Source organism: Giraffa tippelskirchi, chromosome 7 (assembly GCF_054371585.1).
Source record: "Giraffa tippelskirchi isolate mGirTip1 chromosome 7, T2T-mGirTip1v1.2.pri, whole genome shotgun sequence".
Classification (NCBI taxonomy): Eukaryota; Metazoa; Chordata; class Mammalia; order Artiodactyla; family Giraffidae; genus Giraffa; species Giraffa tippelskirchi.
In genome coordinates this window covers 68,599,169-68,626,284 of record NC_137281.1, presented here as the reverse complement: position 1 = coordinate 68,626,284, position 27,116 = coordinate 68,599,169, and the positions used below count along the sequence as shown (strand labels likewise).

General features: G+C 42.8%; 1 long non-coding RNA gene across 1 annotated transcript in view; it reads left to right on the top strand.

The window, feature by feature from the left end:
- Positions 1-27,116, top strand: part of LOC145512128 (uncharacterized) — a 108,904-nt gene that overhangs the window by 65,160 nt on the left and 16,628 nt on the right. Inside the window, exon 2 of the long non-coding RNA XR_014058316.1 lies at positions 25,348-25,492. This is a non-coding gene — a long non-coding RNA (uncharacterized LOC145512128). The remainder of the gene's footprint in view (positions 1-25,347; positions 25,493-27,116) is intronic.

The window sequence follows — 27,116 nt, the reverse complement described above, 5'->3', positions numbered from 1 at the left end:
CATTAAGCACAGTTTAAAAAATAATGAAATATGTCACATTTATCCCTTTTTTTTACCACCAATGGTGATGACTAAATGATTTTACTCCTGTGAGAAACATGGGAAATTATACCTCTGCATTTCCTAGTATAGAATGACCTTTGCTCTCCTGGAATGAAGTCTATTCTTTTAAAGTTCTGCTGGACTCTGGGGACAGACATTTTGTCTGTGTTGCTTATATTCATATGTGGTCTATAGTTCCTTCTGTTTTGATATCTTTGAAAAGTTTTGTCACAAATATTGTTCTATATAAAATACTCTAGAGCCTTTACTTCCCTCATCTACATGCTTGAATGGTTTAAATACATGTGGGTTTCCTGGTCTTTTAAAGATTTAATTGACTTAAACTGTTAAAATTTGAAGTCCCCATGGCTCTGTCCAAGTCTTGCTCCCACTCTTGTCCAATGACCAATTCTCTTTCCTGCAGGAGAGTCTCTGTCCTTCCTGTCCTCCAGCCCACAGTATGCCTCCTTGTGCAACAACAGCTATTTCTCTTCTCCTTTAATCCATTTCTTAATCCTGGTGGCTGAAAACCCCATATTTCCTTCAGAGTGTCTCCCAAGTGGCCTAGGAGACTTTGAAGGAACTGGAATCTACAACCCAGATGGCCAAGATGTAAATGTAGATTAGTTTCATTTAGCCTGCCCCTTTCTTTCTGCTTGAAAGAACACCAGTCCTGGGGTTCCTGCTGCATTTAATTACTGATCTTCAGTATTTGTTAAAGCCCATGTATTAAGAGTGGTTGTACCAGGCCAGCATGGAGATGTCTCTTCTATTGCTTTGTCCGATTCTTATTCTCTTCACTTCTTCCCTTACTTTCTTGTCTAGCCCTTTCCTCCTGCTAATGGCGGAGGTATGCATAGATTAGATTCCAAGAGCAAGAGACATTCTGGTCTGGCTTATCTTAGATTACATCCTGGATTCTAGCTTTTCACCAACATTTTTATTGTAATAAAACCAGTTCTTGGCACAGTATTTCGTAGTCACCCCAAATGAATCATATCAGAAATGAAACTTAAATAATTTCAATTTTTCCCATCATCCTTAATATAGATAAACCATGATGGGAATTAAATACATGTGGGCAGAAGAGATCTATTGCACAAGGTATCCATTTCCTCATCCTGATGCTCTCAAGCTAACATGCAAGCCCAGGAGTTTTCTTGATCCTGTGAATATTCGTGATAGGAAAGGATGGGGATCCACAGAAGAAAAGCTCAAGGACTTGATCACATGCAATGTTAAACAATTAGTCAGTTCAGTCACTCAGTCGTGTCTGATTCTGCCACCCCATGGGCTACAGCACGCCAGGCTTGCCTGTCCATCACCAACTCCCAGAGCTTATTCAAACTCATGTCCATGAGTCGGTGATGCCATCCAACCATCTCATCCTCTGTCATCCCCTTCTCCTCCTGCATTCAATCTTTCCCAGCATCAGGGTCTTTTCCAAATGAGTCAGCTCTTTGCATCAGGTAGCCAAAGTATTGGAGTTTCAGCTTCAACATCAGTCCTTCCAATGAATATTCAGGACTGATCTCCTTTAGGATGGACTGATTGGATCTCCTTGCAATCCAAGGGACTCTCAAGAGTCTTCTCCAACACCACAGTTCAAAAGCATCAATTCTTTGGCACTCAGCTTTCTTTATAGTCCAACTCTCACATACATACATGACTACTGGAAAAACCATAGCTTTGACTAGACCAACCTTTGTTGGCAAAGTAATGTCTCTGCTTTTTAATATGCTGTCTAGGTTGGTCATAAATTTTCTTCCAAGGATCAAGCATCTTTTAATTTCATGGCTGCAGTCACCATCTGCAGTGATTTTGGAGCCCCCCAAAATAAAGTCTGTCACTGTTTCCACTGTTCCCCCCCCATTTGCCACGAAGTAATGGGACCAGATGCCATGATCTTAGCTTTCTGAATGTTGAGTTTTAAGCCAGCTTTTTCCACTCTCCTCTTTCACTTTCATCAAGAGGCTCTTTAGTTCTTCTCTTTCTGCCATAAGGGTGGTGTCATCTGTGTACCTGAGGTTATTGATATTTCTCCCGGTAATCTTGATTCCTGCTTGTGCTTCATCCAGCCTGGCATTTCTCATGATGTACTCTGCATATAACTTAAATAAGCAGAGTGACAATATACAGCCTTGACATACTACTTTCCCAGTTTGGAACCACTCCATTATTCCATGTTTGATTCTAACTGTTGCTTCTTGAACTGCATACAGATTTCTGAGGAGGCATGTCGGGTAATCTGGTATTCCCATCTCTTGAAGAATTTTCCACAGTTTGTTGTGATCTACACAGTCAAAATCTTGGGCATAGTCAATAAAGCAGAAGTAGATGTTTTTCTGGAACTCTCCTGCTTCTTCTGTGATCCAGTGGATGTTGGCAATATGGTCTCTGGCTCCTCTTCCTTTTCTAAATCCAGCTTGAACATCTGAAGATCTCGGTTCACATACTGTTAAAGCCTGGCTTGGAGAATTTTGAGCATCACTTTGCTAGCGTGTGAGATGAGTGCAAGCACTGCTACGCTCAGTGCCCCCGACCCTGCAGCAGGCCACCACCGACTCATGCCTCCATTGGAGACTCCTGGACACTCATGGGCAGGACTGGGTCAGTCTCTTGTGGGGTCACTGCTCCTATTAGTGATACCAAGGGAATTAGAGATACCAAGGGAATATTTCATGCAAAGATGAGCACAATAAAGGACAGAAATTGTATGCACCTAACAGAAATAGAAGATATTAAGAAGAGGTGGCAAGAATACACAGAAGAACTGTACAAAAAAGATCTTCATGACCCAGATAATCACGACGGTGTGATCACTCACGTAGAGCCAGACATCCTGGAATGTGAAGTCAAGTGGGCCTTAGGAAGTGTTACTATGAACAAAGCTAGTGGAAGAGATGGAATTCCCGTTGAGCTATTTCAAATCCCAAAAGATGATGCTGTGAAAGTGCTGCACTCAATATGCCAGCAAATTTGGAAAACTCAGCAGTGGCCACAGGACTGGAAAAGGTCAGTTTTCATTCCAATCCCAAAGAAAGGCAATGCCAAAGAATGCTCAAGCTACCGCACAATTGCACTCATCTCACACGCTAGTAAAGTAATGCTCAAAATTCTCCAAGCCAGGCTTCAGCAATACATGAACCGTGAACTTCCAGATGTTCAAACTGGACTTAGAAAAGGCAGAGGAACCAGAGATCAAATAGCCAACATCCGTTGGCTCATTGAAAAAGCAAGAGAGTTCTAGAAAAACATCTACTTCTGCTTTATTGACTATGCCAAAGCCTTTGACTGTGTGGATCACAACAAACTGTGGAAAATTCTTCAAGAGAAGGGAATACCAGACCAACTGACCTGCCCCCTGAGAAATCTGTATGCATGTCAGAAAGCAACAGTTAGAAGTGGACATGGAAAAACAGACTGGTTCTAAATCAGGAAAGGAGTACGTCAAGGCTGTATATTGTCACCCTGCTTATTTCACTTATATGCAGAGTACATCATGAGAAACGCTGGGCTGGAAGAAGCACAAGCAGGAATCAAGATTACCAGGAGAGGGACTTCCCTGGTGGTCCAGCGGTTAAGACTTCACCTTCCAATGCAGGGGATGCGGGCTCAATCCCCAGTCAGGGTGCTGAGATCCCACATGCCTCACGGCCAAAAACAGAAAGTAGAAGCAATATTGTAATTAATTCAATAAAGACTTAAAAAAAAAAAAAGATTACCAGGAGAAATATCAATAACCTCAGATATACAGATGACACCACCGCTATGGCAGAAAGAGAAGAAGAACTAAAGAGCCTCTTGATGAAAGTGAAAGAGGAGAGTGGAAAAAGCTGGCTTAAAACTCAACATTCAGAAAGCTAAGATCATGGCATCTGGTCCCATTACTTCGTGGCAAATGGGGGGGAAACAGTGGAAACAGTGACAGACTTTATTTTGGGGGGCTCCAAAATCACTGCAGATGGTGACTGCAGCCATGAAATTAAAAGATGCTTGATCCTTGGAAGAAAATTTATGACCAACCTAGACAGCATATTAAAAAGCAGAGACATTACTTTGCCAACAAAGGTTGGTCTAGTCAAAGCTATGGTTTTTCCAGTAGTCATGTATGTATGTGAGAGTTGGACTATAAAGAAAGCTGAGTGCCAAAGAATTGATGCTTTTGAACTGTGGTGTTGGAGAAGACTCTTGAGAGTCCCTTGGATTGCAAGGAGATCCAATCAGTCCATCCTAAAGGAGATCAGTCCTGAATATTCATTGGAAGGACTGATGTTGAAGCTGAAACTCCAATACTTTGGCTACCTGATGCAAAGAGCTGACTCATTTGGAAAAGACCCTGATGCTGGGAAAGATTGAAGGCAGGAGGAGAAGGAGACGACAGAGGATGAGATGGTTGGATGGCATCACCGACTCATGGACATGAGTTTGAATAAACTCCAGGAGTTGGCGATGGACAAGGAACCCCGGCGTGCTGCAGTCCATGGGGTCGCAATGAGTCGGACATGACTGAGTGGCTGAACTGAACTGAGATGAGTGCAATTGTGCGGTAGTTTGAGCATTCTTTGACATTTCCTTTCTTTGGGATGGGAATGAAAACTGACCTTCTCTAGTCCTGTGGCCACTGCTGAGTTTTCCAAATTTGCTTGCATATTGAGTGCAGCACTTTCACAGTTTCATCTTTCAGGATTTGAAATAGTTCAACTGGGATTCCATCACCTCCACTAGCTTTGTTCATAGTGATGCTTTCTAAGGCCCACTTGACTTCGAATTCCAGTATACCTTACTCCAGGTGAGTGATCACGCTATCGTGGTTATCTGGGTCATTAAGATCTTTTCTTGTATAGTTCTGTGTATTCTTGCCACCTCTTCTTAATATCTTCTGCTTCTGTTAGGTCCATACCATTTGTCCTTTATTGTGCCCATCTTTGCATGAAACATTCCCTTGGTATCTCTAATTTTCTTGAAAAGATCTCTAGTCTTTCCCATTCTTTTGTTTTCCTCCACTTCTTTGCATTGATTACTGAGGAATGCTTTCTTATCTCTCCTTGCTCTTCTTTGAAACTCTGCATTCAGATAGGTATGTCTTTTCTTTTCTGCTTTGCCTTTCACTTTTCTTCTTTTCTCAGCTATTTTACGGCCTCCTCAAACCACCATTTTGCCTTTTTGCATTTCTTTTTCTTGGGGATGGTCTTGATCCCTGCCTCCTGTACAATGTCATGAACTTCCATCCATAGTTCTTCAGGCACTCTGTCTTTCAGATCTAGTCCCTTGAATCTATTTGTCACTTCCACTGTATAATGGTAAGGGATAGGATTTAGGTCATGCCTGAATGGTCTAACGGTTTTTCCCTACTTTCTTCAATTGAAATCTGAATTTGGCAATAAGGAGTTCATGATCTGAGCCACAGTCAGCTCCCAGTCTTGTTTTTACTGACTCTATAGGGCTTCTCCATCTTTGGCCACAAAGAATATAATCAATCTGATTTTGGTGTTGACCATCTAGTGATGTCCATGTTCAGAGTCTTCTCTTGTGTTGTTGGAAGAGGGTGTTTGCTATGACCAGTGCATTCTCTTAGAAAAACTCTATCAGCCTTTGCCCTGCTTCATTCTGTACTCCAAGGCCAAATTTGCCCCTTTTCCCCAGATATCTCTTGACTTCTTACTTTTGCATTCCAGTCTCCTATGATGAAAAGGGCATCTTTTGGGGGTGTTAGTTCTAGAAGGTCTTGTAGGTTTCCATAGAACCGTTCAACTTCAGCTTCTTCAGCATTACTGGTTGGGGCATAGACTTGGATTACTGTGATATTGAATTGTTTGCATTGGAAATGAACAGAGATCATTCTGTTGTTTTTGAGATTGCATCCAAGTACTGCATTTTGGACTCTTTTGTTGACTATGTTAAACAATAGGCACATTGAAAATCCAGTGCCCCAAAGGTGAGAACCAGAGTTCTCCTTCCTGCAAGGTCTTACTTTCAACAGCAAGAAGGTGCATGGTTTTCTGGGGCTTGAGCCTTTCCAGATCAGGCAAAACTGAGCCACGCATTTCCAGGGATCTTGGTGCTCAATGCCATGCTTCTACAGTCCATAGTCCTAGATGAATTTGGGGCAGCATTACAACCAAAGAAAGAAATTTGCTGATGGCAGGAGCATGGTTCTCCCAGGAATAAATGTGAACAGGTGTTTGAGCAGCAGGTTCTTAAATACTGTGCCACTACAATGGAGGGAAAAGAGAAGATGCAACATTTGCACTTGCAAAAATATCCTGCCCTTAATAACAACTTTACACTGTAAATGCAAATGATATGTTAAACTCACTGGGGGAATGGTATGCTATTTGCCACCGTTATTTGGTAGGACAATTAAACAGTGTTAGCAGGAGCCCTGCTGGGCACTTGTATAGTACTTAACACTTTCACAGACCCTGACAGGCAGCAATTCATTGTAAGGCTTTTCATGTGCTTTCTCTGGCCTGACAGTGCTTTAGAAGCATGTAAATAACTCTTTTCCACACAGATACATTAATGCAGTAGCTAGCTTGGTTTCTATCCTCAACTGACAAGTTTTAAAGGTGCTATTCCCATGTAGGAGGTCAAATTATGAACTAGTTAGCAACCTAATCCTTAGCTTGAGAATCTAACCTTAACTTATGGAGAATAAATAATTATTTATAATTAATTATATGTATAATATAATTATTTATAATTAATTATATGTATAATATAATTAATTTATCTTCCGAGTTTTTTTTTTATGCAACATACCCCATTAATGAAACCCCAGAAAACACAAAATCTTTAATCAGATTTTAGAAATGCATGTGCACCAACCTTGTCAATAGTAAGAAAAGCTTCATGAGCCAAAAAACATTTTTATCTTTGCTCCCTTTTCCATGAAATTTACCATCCATACTATCAACAAAATATGTGAAAGAATTCTATAAATGATTTACCACACGTTTATTGGTTCAAGGCACATCTTTCTTTTGAGGATGATACGTCAAGCTCTCTTGGATTATTTTTCATGGTTATTATGGCTTCCCTGGTGGCTCAGACGGTAAAGAATCTGCCTGCAATGGGGACCTGGGTTCAATCCCTGGGTTGGGAAGATCCCCTGGAGGAGGGCATGGCAACCCACTCCAGTATCTTGCCTAGAGAATCCCATGGGAAGAGAAGTCCATGTGGTCACAAAGAGTCGGACACGACTGAGTGACTAAGCGCAGCACAATGGTGTTCTTTCCCTGGGTTGTGACAAAGATTCTGTTCTTGACCAAACTTTCGTCAGGCTCATGGACCTTCTCCTAGGCCCAGCTATAAAATCTAGTTGTAGCCAGAACCCTGTTAGGTCAGTTAAACAAGAGCTCTTCATTCACCACATCTGATGAAGGAAAGTTATGGCCAACCTAGACAGCATATTAAAAAGCAGAGACATTACTTTGCCAACAAAGGTCTGTCTTGTCAAGGCTATTGTTTTTCCAGTGGTCATGGATGGGTGTGAGAGTTGGACTATAAAGAAAGCTGAGCGCCGAAGAATTGATGCTTTTGAACTGTGGCGTTGGAGAAGACTCTTGAGAGTCCCTGGGACTGCAAGGAGATCCAACCAGTCCATCCTAAAGGAGATCAGTCCTGGGTGTTCATTGGAAGGACTGATGTTGAAGCTGAAACTCCAATACTTTGGCCACCTCATGCGAAGAGTTGACTCATTGGAAAAGACCCTGATGCTGGGAAGGATTGGGGGCAGGAGGAGAAGGGGACGACAGAGGATGAGATGGCTGGATGGCATCACTGACTCGATGGACATGGGCTTGGGTAGACTCTGGGAGTTGGTGATGGACAGGGAGGCCTGGCGTGCTGCAGCTCATGGGGTTGCAAAGAGTCAGACATGACTGAGCGACTGAACTGAACTGAACTGATCACCCTCCATATCTGATCAGGTTCCTCATCCTCCCTTATCCTCCAGGAGATGTCTATTCACCCTGGCCTATCTTCAGCAAAGATCCGGTTATAGGTCAGTTTAGCCAGAATGCCCTTAACCCCTCGTGTTGCCCCTCAGCGATTTTCCATCCAGTGATGGCTATCCTGCTTCTTGGCTATAAATTCCCACTTGTCTGTGATGTATTTAGAACTGAGTTCCAAATATAATGTTTTTACCACGTTACCTTCCATCCAGTTCTGGTTTCTCTTTGACCATTAAACAACTACAGTCGTACATTTATGGTACACTTTTAAGAATATTGCTCTAACTAAATATAAATACCTGTGGACAAGTTAGAAAAAAAGAGTTTCGATTTTTTTATGCTAAAAACAACATGAAAACATAGATGTTTAAATCAGTGCAGCGTTAATTCAGCGTTACTTTCTATACTTTAATTCAGCATTACTTTCTATACACAGAGCATGAGCTAGACATATGGATACCATGGTGAATAAAGTGTGATTTCTACCTTTAAATATTTCATCTGGGTGGGGGAAAATGTGTAAGTGGAAAAAAGTATAGTGGTGTTTAAAATAGAGATGTGCTATAGAAAGAAAGAAAGCAGGAAGGGAAGAAAGAAAAAAAGAAAGGTAGAAAGAAAGGATGGAGGACACAAAGGAGAAAACCGTTCATACCCTCGGGAACACAGGGTGAACAGAGAAAGCTAGAGTGAGAAGATATTGTAACATAACTGTGAAGGTTAGGTCAGCTCAGTAGTTAGGTGGGACTGCTGAGGGAGGGTGGGGCCATCTGAGCCACCAGGGAATCCCCAGCAGAGGGCAGGGTGCCACAAAAGTGAAGATGGAGAAGTAAGAAGATGCATGTCACTGCCCCCCAGTACGCCTGGAACCCAAAGATATGAGCACAGTGTGAAGGCAGTGCTCAGAAAGCCTGTGCTGAATGCACAAATGAATGCACAATGGAGGGATTCCAGGGAAGAAACGTGAGCCCTTGATCTCAAAATTGAGACAGTGCTGAGAAGCTGGTCTAGCTAAAGTGTGTCATTGGACAGAAGGTGGTGGGGTGAACTAGTGAGTCTGTCAAAGGCAGATGAGCGGTCTTAGAACTCTAACAGCATTTCTCACTGGATGAAGGCTTTCACCATGGCAGATTTTCAGCAGAAAGACATCAAAACTGAAAGATGCTAGACAGCGTCTAATTTTATCCCAAGAGGTTACAATGGTGGACTCAAGCTCCAGATTCTGTGTCCAGCGGTGGTACTCCCAACAGTCTCAGCTGATCGTTCACAGCAAGTCCTCTGACCACGCTGAAGGAAAGAAGAACAGAGGAAAAAGGAAAGGGGGACTATAGAAGGAAAAGGCAGGGCTGCCCTTGTGGCTCAGTGGTAAAGAACCCGCCTGCCAATGCAGCAGACATGGGTTCTAGCCCTGGGTCAGAAAGATCCCCTGGAGGAGGAAAGGGCAACCCACTGCAGTGTTCTTGCCTGAAGAACCCCATGGACAGAGGAGCCTGCTGGGCTACAGTCCACAGGGTCATAAGGAGTCGGACATGACTGAAGCCACTGAGCACCTTGAGCCCACGTGCACACAGGAGGAAGAGCCAGTGAGCAGTCAGGACAGCTGGCCTGTGGACCCCAGCTTGAGACCTGGCCAGCGTTTGGTTTATTCTTCACATTTTGCTGGAAGGGAAACCCCCCTTGAGCCCAGTTCCCATCAGAGCAAAGGAATGGCTTTCCACAGCCTGCTAGACAGAAACAGGCCGCCCTCAGCCCCTCGTGGGGAGCGCCAGCTTTCGTGGTGCGTCAGCGGTGTTGTTGGTCCTTTTTCCTCCACTACACCAGCGGCAAGTTTCCAGCCCAGCTCTTCAAACTCTTACAGGAAATTCCTGGAGACTAATTACTCTGGCTACAAAGTCTTTGGCAGCTCAGCTCTGAAGCCCTCCTTTGAATTCTAAAGGGACCAGCGGGGGCATCTGGGCTTTCCCCAGCCTTGACCCAGAGAACTGGCGGGGCGGGTTTCCCAAGGGGAACAAAATTGACCTTTGATTGCTTCCCTTCAGCTTTTTCCTACACCAGGTGTCCTGAATTAAATATTCTCCCTACAGAAGGGGAGTTTTGTCTTGTTTTTTAACCCAGTGGTTCTTAAGCATTAGCATGCATCAGAATCACTGGGAAGGTTTGCTAAAGTGCAGAACGCTGGTCCTCACCCCCAGTTTCTGATTCAGTAGCTTCAAGATAGAGCCTGAATGTACATTTCCAACAGCTTCCCAGATGATACTAGTGGTTACGTGTCATGGCCCACCCTTTCAGAATCATTAAATCAGGAATCAGATCTTGTATTTTTTTTTCTTACAAACAAGTTGTTTTCTGCCCACCTATACTTCAAAATTGCCCTCTGTCCTTCTCCTTGGAAACAAAATCATTTCCCTGAGTAATTACTGCTCAATCTACTTATCGTTGCAACAATTTTGTTCCTGGTGTCCAGAGACATTCCTAATTTTATTTCCTGCCCTTCTTATCTAGAGCAGAATCTTATTTATAACCTCCAGGCCCAAATGCATGTATAATAGGAACAGCAAAACAATACACCCCAGAGAACAATGACAATGTTCTTTCCTAAGAAAAAGGCGCTTCACTTAAAAGCTTATGCAAGTTTTAGACAAAAACGGGATTCTGTGCATGTGTGGTGACGGTAAATTTCCTGCTCGCATTCTGAGAGGCTCTGTTGGGGAGGAAATGTTTCCTCTGGAGAAGGTTAGAAATTGGTGCCAGGATTAATTAAGGCATAAAGGTGAGTGACTCTTCCTGTGTTGAATAGAGTCTATTCCATATGGCCTTGCTTGCTCTAGTAATGCCAGACAAGGTACAGTGTGAATTTCCCCACCGATGCCCTGAACCCTCCTGTAACAGATGCCAGCATAAGGCCCTAATAGGGAGAGAGGGCCACAGATTCCTGCTCATAGCTGTTTTTCACGTGTTGGACTACTTCTGAAGAAGGAAGAAGGAAGCTCCATGGGCAGTATTTCTGAGCTCGTGAGAAGACACAATTAGAAGCCAATTTGGAGGTGGTCGTTTGGGGCCCTTGGATGGATGACCTGGGGGTGGGGATAGAGGGATGTGGTCCACTCTAGAGGTTGTATGAGAGTGAAAGTGTTAGTCACTCAGTCACGTCTGACTCTTTGCAACCCCATGGACTGTAGCCCACCAGGCTCCTCAGTCCACAGGATTCTCCAGGCAAGAATACTGGAGTGGGTTGCCATTCCCTTCTCCCGGGGATCTTCCTGACTCAAGGATTGAACCCAGGTCTCCTGCTTTGGCAGGTGGATTCTTTAACAACTGAGCCACCAGGTGCTCGGCCACTCCGGATATGACCAGATAACAAAAGCTGCAGTTATTTGCAGCAGCATAGAGCTGGGGGTAGGGCAACAGAACGGAAACTACAGCTTCGTGAAGTGTGGCTTGAACATGGCAGAGAATATCTCCAAGAAGGAAAAGACAGAGGGTTGTGGATAGCTGTGATGGGTAGACATGAATTTGGGGAAGAGACTGTTCAACCCACTAGGGCATGGAGTGACGATGAGGGAGATGTTGTCAGCTAACAGGGAAAGTGGCTCGTGGACAGGGTAGGTGAAACATGGGTCATGCTGAAGACACGTGGTAGGTTACTACCTTAGCTCCACCATTTTGGATGCAACTTAGTCTATGGGAATAGTTCACCTAAACCTTGAGCATTTTTCAAGATTCCATGCTATAATGGACCAGCTAACAGCCCTGCCATTTTGTTACAAAGCATAGTACTCCTCCTTTCCACAATAATATGCTTGGTGCTGGGCTTATACAAAAAGTGACCAAAATAAAATCACTAAAGAGAACAAGTAAAAAGGATAAGACTTTCCAACTCTGAGATCACTATTTGGTTAGGCAATCTTTTACATGTCTTTGGTTCTCTTTGTTGCCTTGCACCTAACTCTATTCTGTTTGTTTCTCACCACTTCATTGTAGAAATCCAGACATCTGCCTAGAAGCCAAACTCTATGAGGGCAGGACCTCTGACTGCTTTGTTCTCAACCATATACCAATGCCTAGTGCCTGCCTGGCATAAGTATGTGCTCAGCAAATGTTTGTTGAAGGACTGAAGAGAAGGAGGAGGGCAGGACAAATCTAGGGGAAAGGTGAAGAAATGTGTCTAAATAGTGAGTCTGGCCTCATTTTTGTTGTTTAGTCATTCAGTTGTGTCCAACTCTTTGGGACCCCATGGACTGCAGCACGCCAGGCTCCTCTGTGCTCCCAGGCAAGAACACTGGGAGGGTTGCCATGCCCTTCTTCAGGGGAGTCTGGCCTAGAGTCTCTTTAGCTGGTGCTTCCATTTTGGATGATAGAACTTAAATTCTCATAACTGCACCTTGCTTATCTGAAAAATAGGGATAACTAGGCCTGTCTGGCAGGCTTGTTTTGCAGATTTGCAGAATGTGTATAAAATACCTGCCTGTGCACCTGAGGCAGAGTAGGAACTCAGTAAATGCTTATCATTATTGTTAGTATTGGTTTGTTTATTCCACACATTCAATAACTCTGCATGATTTTCATGATAGCCCAGAATATCCTATGAAAGTCAAGCCTATGTTAATCCATGTATAACAGTTTGCAATTTGGTATTTTTAAACTCAGCAATATATTCTCAGTTGAAAAGATGCCCAGAAGCAAAAAAACTAGCCACATATGGGTTGGACAGCAGTTTTCGACCAGTGCACACATACTCTGCTCATGCATTTGGCATCCAAATCAATTGCACACTGGATTTTCAAGCAGACTCTAGGCCTTGTATATCAAGAGGATTATACTTGCTGTCTACTCTCTCTAGCTGTGCTGTAGTGAGGATTATTGGTTGATATGTATTAAGTACTTTGAGCTGCTGGGAGGAAAAGGTGTCACAGGAACACAAAGTAATGTTAAATGCCAAACAAATTGCTTTAACTCAATGGCATGTTGGGAGTTTTAATCCTCCCCCCCATCCCACCCCGCCCCCCCACTAAAAAAAAAGCATAAAGTGAAAGTCACTCAGTTGTGTCCGACTCTTTGGGACCCCATGGACTACTGCAGTCCATGGAATTCTCCAGGCCAGAATACTGGAGTAGGTAGCCTTTCCCTTCTCCAGGGGAGAAAAAAAAGCATAAAGAAATAATAAATCATAATCTACACAGATCCCTTATGGTTTTTCATGCATGTGTGAATTAATATACAAAATAGAGAATAATTATAAAATTTATGAATTTGCTCCTGGTTAACCTTTAAATATCTCAAAGTTAATTAGTTGTTTGGTTTTCCTAAGTTCTAATGACAACACTTCATACATATGTTGGATCTTCATAGCATAGTCAAGATTCATCAAATGTGACTGCATTTGTGATCAAGGCAAAATGCCTTAATTAAACAAGCAATTAGAGAAATAAATACAAAGTCCAGTTAATAAGTCTTTTAACTGTTCCTCCCAGTGACAAACCAATAGCCATTCCTATCTAGTCGCTTTGATCGTGAGAATTACATATAATCCTGTGAAATGCACAACAAAAGTAAAAATGCTAAGGAAAAGTAATGAATACAGTGTAGTAGAATAACGATTAGACTGGGAGCCAGGAAACCTGGGTTTTGGTTCAGGCTGCTGCTCATAAGCTGTGTGACATAGGATAAAGTACCTTAATCTTCCTTGGCCTCAATTTCTTCAATTATTCGTTATAGAAGCTGGATGACATGAATTCTAAAGTCCTTTCCAGTGCTGATATTTTTCAAGCTTGTGCTGAGGAATTCCTCCCTTTCAATTCTTATTTTGGAAGCCACTTGCTTCCTAGCACCGTGCCTGTCATATAGCATCGCTGCCAGCAACTTGCAAGGTAGATCTGTCAGTGCAGGAGAGAGGCTTCTGTCTGATCTAGTTTTGTTTACAGTGGCAGCATTTCAGCACATCCTCTGCGCTTTCAGCAGGAAGCAGCCAGGCAGCAAAATTGCTCTAGCATAAAAGAAATCCAGCTGCAGGGCATCTTCAAAATGCTCCCTATGTGTTTTTCAATTTAGCCTACTATTAAAATTTTAAAGCACAATTTAGAGCTGCAGTGTGCAGTCTTCTGTTACAAAATGAATCCAGGTTTCTCATTACTGAGTTTGGGGTGGGGGGGGCATGGTGGGAGGTAAGGCGCATGTCTGGAGAGAGGAAGTATTTCAGAACGTGTAGGCTGACTGCTTTGGGGCCCTCCTGTCCCAGCACTCATCACCTGTACTTCATTCAAGGGCTTCAGATCACTTCTTTCTACAACTGGCCAGTTCAAAACAGCAGGTGAGCTGCAGACAGGGGAGTGGAGAGGGGCCAGCCTGCCGGGCAGGTGCCGCAGGTGGCTGGGTGAGAGGCCTCGTTTGAGAAGCCATGGGTCTGGGCAGGCAGGAGGAGTGGAAGCAGTGGATGGACAGGACATCCTGAGCAGAAGGAACAACGCAGCAAGGCACGGAGGGTGAAGGAGAGCGGTGTGTTTGAACAATATAACTGTGTTTAAAGAAGAAAAAAACAGGGATGAGATGGGAAGATAGGCAGGGACCCCTCCTGTGAAGCCCCCCAGGGCTGTGCTGCGCTGCCTGGACTCCCGCTCTGGCGCCCCATAGCTGGTGCTCACCCGAGGTCACGCCCCACCCCAGGGGCCGCCACACCTAGCAGCCGGTCAGTGTCAGGTGATCAGGCACATAGAAGGCTCCCAAGGACACCTCCTAAAGTACGTCCTGCATGCTCCCCTGCAAATCCAATTCTGATTCTCAGGGAGTCCAGTCCTCAGCACCCTGAAGGAGAGTTTGATGGTACCTCTGTGGGCAACAGTGAGACAGTGAAAGGTGGTAAACGGGGGTTCACCCTGATCAGAAGTGCAGTATTTAAGGATTACTCTGTGGTAGTACATGGAGGCTGTGTTGAAGTGGCAAACACAGGGGAATAGTGCGCTGAGGGAAAGGACTTTGATGTAATGTACCCTCCAAATACACACGCGGGAGAACTCTCCCAGCAGAGCTCTCCCACCCCACAGAACACTCACAGTGCTGATGAAAAGGCTCAAACCACACCCTTCGTGAAGTCAACCCAAAACACATGGTGAGAAGCCAGGGGAAGGATGTTAAGAGTCAGGTTAGGCAGCAAGCAGGTGACAGGATCGTGCTAGTCAGGTTATGTCCATCAGCCCTCTTCCCCTCTCCTCACCCTGCATCAGCCTTTCCCCCGATGGTGTGGTTACGACTAGGAGCTGAGGTTGGGGCAGGAGCCCCAGGAGGGAAGTTGCCTGAAGCCAAAGACACACTCCCTCTCTTAAAGGGGAACAGAGCAAGTACATAGGCCAGAGCTTCAGCTTTTCAAACTTACAGCTACAAGTTTTCTTCTGCACTTCTACATAGGGCCAGTAGAGAATCGTAATCATACTGGGTTTCACCACTGGGTGACTGATTAGGAGTGACGGATCATGCTCACCCCACTGAAAGCACTTTCTCTCTCTGTAAGACACTCTCTTGTTTGTTATATCTCCTATTTATTCTATGTGTCCTCTGCGTGTTAATAACTTACTTTATCTATTTTTTAACACATCTGATGAATTCCGGCTTCCATGGTGGCTCAGATGGTAAAGAATCTGCCAACAATGCAGGAGACCTAGGTTCAATCCCTGGGTGGGGAAGATCTCCTGGAGAAGGGAATGGCAACTCACTCCAGTATTCTTGCCTGGAGAATTCTGTGGACAGAGGAGTCTGGCAGTATACCTAAGTTTCGCATACTACTTATTTAATCATTCTCTATTCTTAAACATCCTATGAGTTTTGCCTACATTTCAAAAGTTCTTCCTTTAGTTACTGTCAATATTTCATCCTTCTTTTTTTGAAAAACAATGTACTTGGCTGCACCAGGTCTTAGCTTGGGTGCACAGGATCTCCTATCTTTGTTGAGACATGCGGGATATTTAGTTGTAGCACGTGGGGTTCAGTTCCCTGACAAGGGACCAAACCCAGGCCCCCTGCATTGCAAGCATGGAGTCTTGGCCACTGGGCCATCAGGGAAGTCCCAATACTCTATCCTTTTAAGAGTTACATGCATTCAGTTTATTTGTTTTGTCTCTTATAGCAAAATTGAACGTTCTCAAATACTGCAGCAAATGCACATTATAAATAAAGACTGTTCAGGTTTGTTTTTTGTTTGTTTTTGCCAAACTGGAGGCTACAGTGTGGTTTTGATTTAGAGAAGTGGCTATGGAGATTCAAGAGCCATTTCATCAGGTGAAGTGAGCAGAAGTGATGACTGATTAGACATGGTAGGTGAATATGATGGACGGATGCTATCAGCTGGCTGACCCAACATCCATTCCATCCCTCTCCTCCCTCCTAGTGTAGAAGCTAGAAAACCTCCATACTCATTAGCAGACTCTCCTGTTTCTGGAGATGGCCAGAAGTCACAATAATAGCCTATGAAATACGTGTATATGGAAGTCTGCTAAGCAATTTTGTGAAAGTGGTTGCTTCTCTTAATATTAGAAAAGACAGAACTAGCTAGAGCCATCCCTCCCATCATCTTCCTGTCTTACACAAAGACACTGGTGCTTGGAGCTGCGACAGCCATTGTGTTACTTACCATGATGTGAGAAACCACTCTGCTAAGGATAGCAAAGTGGAAATATAAGAAGAGCCTGGGACTTGACATCTTTGAGTTTCTTCTTCAACCCTGGACTGCCAGCCTTCAGATCTATTGTTATGGGAGAAAAAAATGAACCCTATTATTAAACCACCATGAGCTGGGTTTTCTGCTACTAGTAGCCAAATATATTCTAAATTCTCAGTGAAAAGGTGAGAGGAGGCAGGATAACTTAATCAAGTGGCCGGACCTTGATGCAAAGACATTGTAAAATATAGCCTTTGTTTTAGGTGACCATGAACCCAACTAGAAACTGGAAAATCTCATACTAATGTAAGGGGACAACCAGCAGGATTTTCCACAGGAGGATCCAAGTTGCTGGTGCTCAGCAAAGCAAAGTCAGGTTTCCCATCCTCCGTGGTTCTCTATTGTTACTGTTTAGTCACTCAGTTGTGTCCAGCTCTTTGTGACCCCATGGCCTGTAGCCTGCCAGACTCCCCCGTCCATGGGATTTCTCATGCAAGAATACTGGAGTGGGTTGCCGTTCTCTTCTCTAGACCATCTTCCCGACCCAGGGATTGGAACCACGTCTCCTATCATGCGGGCAGATTCTGTATTGCTGATCCACCAGAGGAGCCCTCCGGGGGTCTCCAGCATCCCACAGCTGCAAACAATTTCAGACTGATTAAACTAGAATTTTGGAAGTGGTGAATCCCAAGATCAACGTTTTTAAAAACATCTTGGATGATTCTAGTAAACAGCCAGTGTTGAACACCTCTGCTTTTAATGAATATATCTGTTTGGGGTTAAGAATACAGCCACCACTTCCTCCTTCTAAACTCTGTGTACTGATGAGCTTAGTTATTTGAGTCTCTGAGCAGAAGTGAGAATTACCAGAACGTTAGGAATTTACAAATCCCTCTTTCCTCCTGTAGATTCATTACAATACTGTGAACCTTGAATACAAACGATGAACCCATGCTTCCTAGAGCATCAAAATGAAGTCAATAGAGTGACATATTGCCCTTCTACTACATTTTTCTGTCAACTGTTGCAAGTGTCACCAAAACTCTCATTTATACTCATCCACACAGCAAAGAGAAACCAACCCACCTCTCTCCTTCTGTCTGCAGATTTTTCTATGGTCTAGAATCACTTCTAAGACTGAGGCTTTTTTTAGTTTGTTTCCACAGTGGAAAACATTTCCAGTCGTGCTTTTATCAAAGGCCTTTGCTGGTGTCTCAAAGGCCTTTTCAGCTTTATCTTTATAGTGGTTGTAATATTTCTGACCATAAAATTCAAGTATGCAGAAATGTGAAAACCTATATTTCCATAATTGACTCCAATTTGTCTTGAGTCCCCATTCTACTTGATGGCAGAACTGGAAACAAATCAATTCCAGGTAAACTCAATCCAGTCAGGGTTTTTCTCCTTCCCTCCCACCTTTGCCCTGGGGACTTGGAGGGAGATTGATGGAACATCTGGACATGGAGGGGGCTCGTCTGGTCCTTGGTTATCATCTGTCCATGCTGGCATCCTCTGCCATGTCCTCATTCCTTAGAGTTGCCAGTTGTCAGCGTCCCTCCCTGCTGGCATCCACAGAAGCAGCTGAGTTCCCATCTGACCTTTGATACCGGGACAGCGCTGACATCTGCTCTTGGGCTACTCTTCCCAGTACGAAGAAGCATCTGTTAGTCTGCCAGACCTCCTTGAGGTACTCCTGTGTCCATCTCAGACAAGCGTGGATACACTCCAGGCCACTCTGGGATCCCAGAGACTCGGGACTAGCCTGCCATGCTGAGATTCCCTCTTGCTGACTCGCCCACTAGGGCAAAGCATGAGACCACCTCAGACCTTCATCATTTTCCTGGGACCCCCCTCGAGAAGACAAGGCAAGACTCTCAGCCCTGGAGCCCTACTCCATTCCCGTTAGCTCAGAGAGGAGCCAGCACAGGGCTGACCCGTGAGGATGCGTGGCAGTGTTTCCCCTTTTCCCTCATGCCCAGCCCATGGGATTGTCATCTGTCAGAGGAAACAGGAGAAATGCTGGCTCAAAGTGTGGTGACAGATGTGGAGCAAAAAAATGTTAGTCTTTAAACATGTATTAATTAATTTAAGGTTTGCTTAGTAAGTTTAGTAATATGCTTTAATTAAACATATTCAACTATTTATGTTAATTATTTACATTACATTAATTCTTTTAAAATATTATTCTACCACACCCTGTTGTACACTGGGGAAGTCTACCTCCAGTTCACTCATCATCAAGAAAAACTGATGCATTAAAAAACTAGACACAACAAAATAGGATTCTTTTCTAATAATTGGAATATCAATGTTCACTTTTTCTCTTATATCCCCTTTTCTACCATTTTCAAATTCCAACTTTGAGCTTTTTTGCCTTATATTTCTATAGTAAACACATCTGGAAAATTATCCAACTAAACATCTGCTGAAGAGAGAAGGCATAAAGCAAAAGACTGATAAATCTGATCACATAATAATGTAAAATTTAAAAAAGGCTCCCTAAAACTCTGCATAAACAAAATAAAAAGATGAAGGACAGATTAAAGAAAAATTTCTCAAAAATGGTACTGTGGAAACTATTTGCAGGGCAGGAATAGAGATGCAGGCATAAAGAACAGACTTGTGGACACAGCAGAGGAGGGAGATGGTGGGATGAATTGAGAGGCTAGCATTGAAACATATACATAACCGTGTATAAAACAGATGGCTAGTGGGAAGTTTCTGTATAACACAGGGAGCTCAAGTTGGTGCTCTGTGACAACCCAGAGGGGTGGGATGGAGTCGGGGGGATGGGAGAGAGGTTCAAGAGGGAGAGGATATATGTATATTTATGGCTGATTCTGACTCGATGAACATGAGTTTGAGCAAGCTCCGGAAGTTGGTGATGGACAGGGATGCCTGGCGTGCTACAGTCCATGGGGTCGCAAAGAGTCGGATACGACTGAGTGACTGAACTCAACTGATGCATGATTCACTTCATTGTACTGCAGAAACCAACACAATATTGTAAAGCAGTTAAGTGAAAGTGAAAAGTGAAGTCGCTCAGTCGTGTCCAACTCTTTGCGACCCCATGGACTGCAGCCTATCAGACTTCTCCATCCATGGGATTTTCCCGGCTAGGGTACTGGAGTGGGTTGCCATTTCCTTCTCCAGGGGATCTTCCCAACCCAGGAATTGAACCTGGGTCTCCCACATTGCAGGCAGATGCTTTACCCTCTGAGCCACCAGGGAAGCCCCTAAAGCAGTTATCCTCCAACTAAAAATAAATTTTAAAAACTTCTCACATGTAACAGAAAAAGGATTCATGAAAAAATTCATACAGTAGGCAAGCTGTATAAAATTGTACAACCTATACAATAGGGTATCAGAAAATAAAAGCAAATGGCTGAAAACATAAAAAGAACCTCACTCAATTACAGAAATGCAAGAAAAAACTGAGATATCATCATTATGTGGATTTGCAAAGTGAAAAAAATATATAAAACACAGTAAATGGTTAGGGTGGATAGACATTACATTTCTTGGAAATATAAATGAGTAACTTTCTAGGGGAGAAATTTGACAAATTGATCAAAATTTTAAGTGTATTTCTAGGAACCTCTTGCAAAAGTATGCATACCAACTAAATAAGGATATGAAGAAGGGTATCAACAAACATGATCATCTCAGAAGTGTCTACAACAGTAAAATTAAAAAGGATAAAGAAGTGGAAGCAAAGGACCATCCAAAGGAGATTGGTTAGATAAATTCTTGTGTGTTGATTTGATCGAATGCCGTACAACTATTTGAAACAAGCATGAAGTGATGTGTCATATTCTAATATAGAAAATCTTCCAAAATATGTTGTTGTTTAGTCACTAAGTCGTGTCCAACTCTTGTGACCCCGTGAACTGTAACCCACCAGGCTCCTCTGTGCATGGGATTTCCCAGGCAAGAATACTGTAGTGGGTTGCCATTTCCTTCTCCTCCAATATATGTTAATATTATTAACTGAAAAACCAGTAGGACAGGGTGAATAGTATAATAATTGTTTCCTTATTAATAAACTATATTATGTAAATATCAGTTTTTATATATTCTCAGAAAATATTTGGGGAGAATAAACAGAACTATTAATAATTTCTCTATAGCTTGAAGATTCTAACCGAGTTCACCTTTAAAATTTAATGTTTAATGTCATCCACAATTGCCACAATTCTAATTGTGGAATTACAGATAATTCTATTTTCATGTAGAATTTCAGTTTAAAAAAATAAGCATTTGGTTCATAAAATGAGCATTCAGTTCATAAAAAAAAGCAATAATATACAGGATTTCATGAAGTTCATTGGCTCTTAATGAATGTGATAAAAATTATTGCCCTGAGCTTCCCACTGCAGCAGCCACATGTGGCTGTTGAGCACTTGAAATGTCTCATCCCAGTTGCGATGGGCTTCATGTGTGTAACACACCAGATTCTAAAGACTTACTATGAAAAAAAGAATATAAATGATCTCTGACTAGTATTTTATATTTAGTATATGCTGAAATAATATTAGGGTATATTGGATAAATAAAAGTAATTTCACCTGTTTCTTTTTTAAAATGTCATTATATTGAAATAGAGTTGATTCACAGTGTTTAGTTTCTGCTGTACAGAAAGTATTTCAGTTGCACATATATACGTATATATTCTTTTCCATTATGATTTATCATAGGATATTGATTATAGTTCCCTGTGCTATACAGTAGGACCTCATTGTTTATTCATTCTGCATATAATAGTTTGCATCGGCTGCCCCCAGACTCCCAATCCATCCCTCGCCTACCTCCTCTCCCCTTTGACAACCACAAGGCTGTTCTCTAAGTCTGTGAGTCTGTTTCTGTTCCGTTGGTAAGTTTATTTATCTTATATTTTACATTTCCACCTGTTATTTTTCTTTTTACTTTTAAAAATATAGTTATTGAAAAATCACAAACTTTGTAAAATTTGAAAATTATGAATGTCATTAGCATTATATTTGTAATATTTCTACTGATAGCACTACTATGAAATCTCTCACCATATACTCAAAGTGTTATTTACAGTTTCAATGTATATTCACATTCCCAAATCCATCCACGTACCCTAAGTTAGACACCCCACTTCAAGTCAGACCCTGACTTGATTCAGGGTCACTGTTATCAACATCCCTTTGGAGCTTGTTTTAGCTGATAATGGATATTTTGGTGACTTTTATCACAGAATCTTTATAGAGGACCTTTATAAGCAAGGTAGAGTTGTGCATCTGCTAATTATTTTGTTACTGTAGTAACCAATATTTATCAAACCTTTCTGTATGCCATGGACAGTTTCAAGTTCTTTACATCTCTTACCTTCCTTAATCCTCAAAACAACTTGCTGATATAAGTGCCATGGTTTTCCCCACTGAGAGTTGGGACACTGAGTTATTGCTCACAGTGACTGAGGCCATAAAAGGCAGCTCTGACCCAAATGCTCAAGTTCCAAATCTCTATCTTATCTTTTATGGATGAACTCTGTGACCAAAGACCCATCCAGGTTTTCCTTTTGGTGATGGCTGAGGAAACCTAGAGCATAAGAAGTATGTAGATGTGGCAGACTTAGCTCTGCTCTTTCCTGCTGTATTGTATATCTTTACACTCTCTTTTTCATTGACTATATTCAATTACATGGGAGTATTATAATTCATATCACTAGTCCCAATTTATACACACTGAAGTTATGTCCAGTCTTTTGCTACTGTGAACAACTGGAAGTATCATTTCTGGGTCACCCTGTAGGTGATACCTATTTTGATTGCAGTGTCGAATGCCCTCCACAGAGTTGCACCAGCTTATACTTCCTCCAGGAATACCTGAAGATGTGTATTTCCTCATGCTGTTGCCATTACGATATGTATCAAGCTTTTTAATCATTGTCAGTCTGATAAGCCAAAAATTGTTCTTCAGTTCAGTTCAGTTCAGTTGCTCGGTCGTGTCTGACTCTTTGTGACCCCATGAATTGCAGCACGCCAGGCCTCCCTGTCCATCACCAACTCGCGGAGTTTACCCAAACCCATGTCCATTGAGTCAGTGATGCCATTCAACCATCTCATCCTCTGCCGTCCCCTTCTCCTCCTGCCCCCAATCCTACCCAGCATTAGGGTCTTTTCCAATGAGTCAACTCTTTGCATGAGGTAGCCAAAGTATTGGAGTTTCAGCTTCAACATCAGTCCTTCCAATGAACACCCAGGTCTGATCTCCTTTAGGATGGATTGATTGGATCTCCTTGCAGTCCAAAGGACTCTCAAGAGTCTTCTCCAACACCACAGTTCAAAAACATCAATTCTTTGGCACTCAGGTTTCTTCACCATCCAACTCTCACATCCATACATGACCACTGGAAAAACCATAGCCTTGACTAGATGGACTTTTGTTGGCAAAGTAATGTCTCTGCTTTTAAACATGCTATCTAGGTTGGCCATAACCTTCCTTCCAAGGAGTAAGTGTTTTTTAATTTCATGGCTGCAATCACCATCAGCAGTGATTTTGGAGCCCAAAAAAATAAAGTCTGACACTGTTTCCACTGTTTCTCCATCTATTTCCCATGAAGTGATGGGACCAGGTGCCATGATCTTAGTTTTCTGAATGTTGAGCTTTAAGCCAACTTTTTCACTCTCCTCTTTCACTTTCATCAAGAGGCTCCTTAGTTTTTCTGTGCTTTCTGCCATAAGGGTGGTGTCATCTGCATATCTGAGGTTATTGATATTTCTCCCGGCAATCTTGATTCCAGCTTGTGTTTCTTCCAGCCCAGCGTTTCTCATGATGTACTCTGCATATAAGTTAAATAAGCAGGGTGACAATATACCGCCTTGACGTCCTCCTTTTCCTATTTGGAACCAGTCTGTTGTTCCATGTCCAGTTCTAACTGTTGCTTCCTGACCTGCATACAGGTTTCTCAAGAGACAGGTCAGATGGTCTGGTATTCCCATCTCTTTCAGAATTTTCCACAGTTTATTGTGATCCACACAGTCAAAGGCTTTGGCATAGTCAATAAAGCAGAAATAGATGTTTTTCTGGAACTCTCTTGCTTTTTTAGTATATGTTTATTTTATTGTAAATAATATTAAGTATATTTTCCAGTTTTAAGATCCATTTATCTAACATTTTCTATAATCAATCTGTTACATACTTTGTCCATTTTACCATTGGATTTTTGGATTTATTGATTTATAGGAGATCTTTATGTATTAGGAAAATTGCTCTTCAGGAAAAGCATGAAAGAAGTGGGGGAAGCAGGATGGGGAAGGGGACAAAGGAGGCCTTATGTTGCTTGTCTACCTCCTTACAGAACTGTCTGTCCCCTATGACGACAGACTGTCCTGTGCTGCGGGAGCGGAGACCCATTTCAGCGCCTGAGAGTGGGCTCTTGTCTAACTGTTCCCGAAGACACACATGCTGACAAAGCAAACACCTGGGGCACCTGGGCTAAGAGCAGCAAGGTATGGGAAGCCAGGAGCTTCGCTCTGCCGCGTGGTCCGCAGTCTCAGGTTCTAAGCAGTGGAGTTAGTTTCAGGTTGTCTCTGGCCATTCATCTTGCTCGGCCCATAATTGATCTGATTCAGGGTCCTTCCTAGTGGCATGCGCATCTCTCAGCCAAGGTGGATTCCAGCATGAGAGTTTCTGGGAGGTTGGCAGAACATGTCATCTCCTCCCTCCTCCATTTGGTCCCTCCCAAATTCTTCCGGATTATGTTTTACAAGACATATTATGGGCTGGCAACTCCTCCCTGCTTTTGGCCCTGTCCAAACTTCTCCCGGTTCATTTTCAAAAGCAGCACCACCCTCTTTATCGGGACCTCCTGTTATGAGACAACTCATGCAAACGATTTTCATTGTGCCTGGCCAAGATGGGCAGTTTTGATCCATGGTTCTCTAAATGGTATCAGTGAGTGGTTGATTTTGAAGATAACTTCCAGGATAAGGTGGGTCACTTCATCTGAAGGCAATTTTCCAGATGCTGTGAGCCATCAGCATCCAATGCTCACAGCAGCTTGGAAAGTGTGCTCTGACCTGGTCATGGGGATTGTATGACCCAACAAAATAACACCTGCCACAGGAGGTGAAAACAAGTGTCTCAGTTTCAACATAGTCAGTTTGACATATTTGAGGTATTAAGGGTCAAGTAGGCAGTTGGAATGGAGAAGGAAATGGCAACCCACTCCAGTATTCTTGCCTGGGAAATCCCATGGACCAGAGGGGCTACAGTCCATGGAGTCACAAGGAGTCAGACATGACTGAGCCACACACATGGCATGGCAAGCAGTTGGAAAGTCTATAACTCAGAAAAGAGGGCTTTACTGAATGGACAGACTCAGTAATGGTCAGCATACAGACAGTATTTATTAAATTATATGGATATCTCTTTACTGATACAGAAAAAGCTCTAGCATAAAGGGAGAGGGAAAAAAGCAAGAAACAGGATAATGTTTGATTCTGCCTTTTGTGTAAGAAAAGGGAGAAATAAAAATACACACATACTCATATGCATACATTTGCACAAACAAAAGGAAACACTGAAAGAACACACAAGGAAGAATGCAAAAGGGTTTACCTAAAGGCTAAATGGATAAGAGGAGATGGGGGCAGAAACAGATTTGAAACTTATTTTAATATAATTTCCATTGTTCTGTTACTACCTAAAATAAATGCAATTTTTTTTTTTTAGTTTTTAAAGGAAAGAAAACCATGTGGATAGTTGAGATCTTCTGTGAAGAAAGGAAAAGAGAAAAGGCCCTAGATCCAAAACCTAAAGAAAATCACTGTTTAGAATTTCGACTGTGGAGAAAGGACCAACAAAATGCAAGAATCAGGTAAGAGGTTAAAGGAGAAAACTAGGAAAAAATAGTGTTAGGATTCTGTCCATGGAAGCAGTGGTATGTGAGCCATTGTCAAACCATTGAGAGCTTGATATTGGCCATGGTGGGAATATTTATTTACACCGTGAAAGGAGGGAAATGCTCCAAATCAGGGTTTTTCCCCTCCTTGGAGCCAGTTTACCAGGATACGACCACTGCATGGAAGTCAGGAAACTTCTGAGAATGGGAGAGAGTTTTCGGCTAACCAGAGGCCAAATGGGACAAAGAAAATTATCTACCATTTGCAGGCCCATCAACACAGCAGTCACTGATGATTCAACAAGAGCAGTGTCCGTGAAGAGGTGGGACTGCAAGCCTGCCCTGGAGGGGAGAGTGAGTGAAGTAAAACAGTAGAGACACTAAGTACAGGCCACTCTTCTTATCAGTTTCGCTGGAAGGTCAGTTCAGTTCAGTTCAGTCATGTCCGATTCTTTGAGACCCTATTGTCTGCAGCATGCCAGGCTTCCCTGTCCATCGCCAACTCCCGGAGTCTACCCGAACCCATGTCCATTGAGTCGGTAATGCCATCCAGCCATCTCATCCTCTGTCGTCCCCTTCTCCTCCTGCCCTCAATCTTTCCCAACATCAGGGTCTTTTCCAAATGAGTCAGCTCTTCGCATGAGGTGGCCAAAGTATTGGAGTTTCAGCTTCAACATCAATCCTTCCAGTGAACACCCAGGACTGATCTCCTTTAGGATGGACTGGTTGGATCTCCTTCCAGTCCAAGGGACTCTCAAGAGTCTTCTCCAACACTACAGTTCAAAAGCATCAATTCTTTGGCACTCAGTTTTCTTTACAGTCCAACTCTCACATCCATACGTGACTACTGGAAAAACCATGGCCTTGACCAGATGGACCTTTGTTGGCAAAGTAATGTCTCTGCTTTTTAATATGCTATCTAGGTTGATCATAACCTTCCTTCCAAGGAGTAAGCGTCTTTTAATTTCATGGCTGCAGTCACCATCTGTGGTGATTTTGGAGCCCAAAAAATAAAGTCTATCACTGTATCCACAGTTTCCCCACCTGTTTGCCATGAAGTGATGGAGCCAGATGCCATGATCTTAGTTTTCTGAATGTTGAGTTTTAAGCCAACTTTTTCACTCTCCTCTTTCACTTTCATCAAGAGGCTCTTTAGTTCTTCTTCACTTTCTGCCATAGAGTGAGAGAGAGAAGTCGCTCAGTGTATCTGACTCTTTGCGACCCCATGGACTGTAGACTACCAGGCTTCTACGTCCGTGGGATTTTCCAGGCAGGAATACTGGAGTGGGTTGCCATTTCCTCCTCCAGAAAATTAACTTGTCCTGAAAGGGTTCATGAGAGAGAGAGAGAATTTCTGCCATAAGGGTGTTGTCATCTACATATCTGAGGTTATTGATATTTCTCCTGGCAGTCTTGATTCCAGCTTGTTCTTCATCCATCCCAGTGTTTCTCATGATGTACTCTGCATAGAAGTTATTTAATTCATTTAAGTAGGGTGACAAGATATAGCCTTGACGTCTCCTTTTCCTATTTGGAACCAGTCTGTTGTTCCGTGTCCAGTTCTAACTGTTGCTTCCTGACCTGCATATAGATTTCTCAA